Source organism: Apaloderma vittatum, unplaced genomic scaffold (genome assembly GCF_000703405.1).
Source record: "Apaloderma vittatum isolate BGI_N311 unplaced genomic scaffold, ASM70340v1 scaffold3250, whole genome shotgun sequence".
Lineage (NCBI taxonomy): Eukaryota > Metazoa > Chordata > Aves > Trogoniformes > Trogonidae > Apaloderma > Apaloderma vittatum.
In genome coordinates, this window is record NW_009694859.1 from 18,373 (window position 1) to 19,390 (window position 1,018).

Consider the following 1,018-nt stretch of genomic DNA (forward strand, 5'->3'; position numbering starts at 1 on the left):
GCTGGCGGTGGCTGTGTCCTTAAAAACGAGCTCCTTCTTGCTCTGGCTTCTTGTGCCAGAGACCGATGAAGAACTCCCCGCTCCTGGCGATGATCGCTTCATGCCTTCCCTGCGTGCGCTCCGAGCCCCGCGGCTGTTGGAGGTGTCAGCCCGCGGGAATTCGGCAGGGAAATGTCTCCATAGCCGGCCTTTGTGAGCGTGGCTGAGATAAACCCTTTACTGAACTAAATGCAGTAACAGCTAATCCCTTGGAAACAGTCACCTGGGCCCTGCACGATGAAAAGAGGCTTTGCCGCTCTGATTAACAGCACTGGCAAGAACATTAACTCACTTTTCTTTGGAAATGAGAAGCACCTCTCCAGGAGAGTTTAAGGGATTAAGGACCAGCTGCAATATTAAGGTAGGTTTGGGGTTTTTTTTAATCTTTCTTCTAAATAATGTAACTTAAAAGCCCATTCAGCCCTGAGGGATGGGTGATTACAGCTGACTGACTGTGTGCTGTGGCAGAGAAGAGACCTGACATGGCGTGGAGGCCAATGAGAGACTGGTGTCACCCAAGGAATTTCCTTGGAAAGACGGCAGTGGCGAGCAGCTTTTGACCGTGACCACCTGTGCTGGAGTGTCGTGTGGGGTGCCAGGGCTCAAAATTGTAAATTAACCCTTGTCAGACTGGCTGGAACCCCCACCAAAATGGCTGAAGCTCACTTACGCTTTGCTAAGAGCCGAATGCCGCTGACCTTTTCTAGCCCCTTCTTAGCAAATGCTGAAGGCTGTGGGAAACATTCCAGCTGTTTTGACAACTCCACTTCCCTTTTGGGGCAGAGATCTTCACTGAGTTCCTAATTACGACACTTGGTTTAAAAAGCCTGAACTAGAAATTCCATCTACATTAAAAGCAAAGCTCTGGTACTTCAGTGAAGGCTGCTTTGGGCTGTGTTTTTGAAGCCAAGCTTTTATCTTGGTGCTGGCTTCCGTAAGGCTGCATGCTCAAGCTCTGCCCTGGCAGGGATGCAGGCCG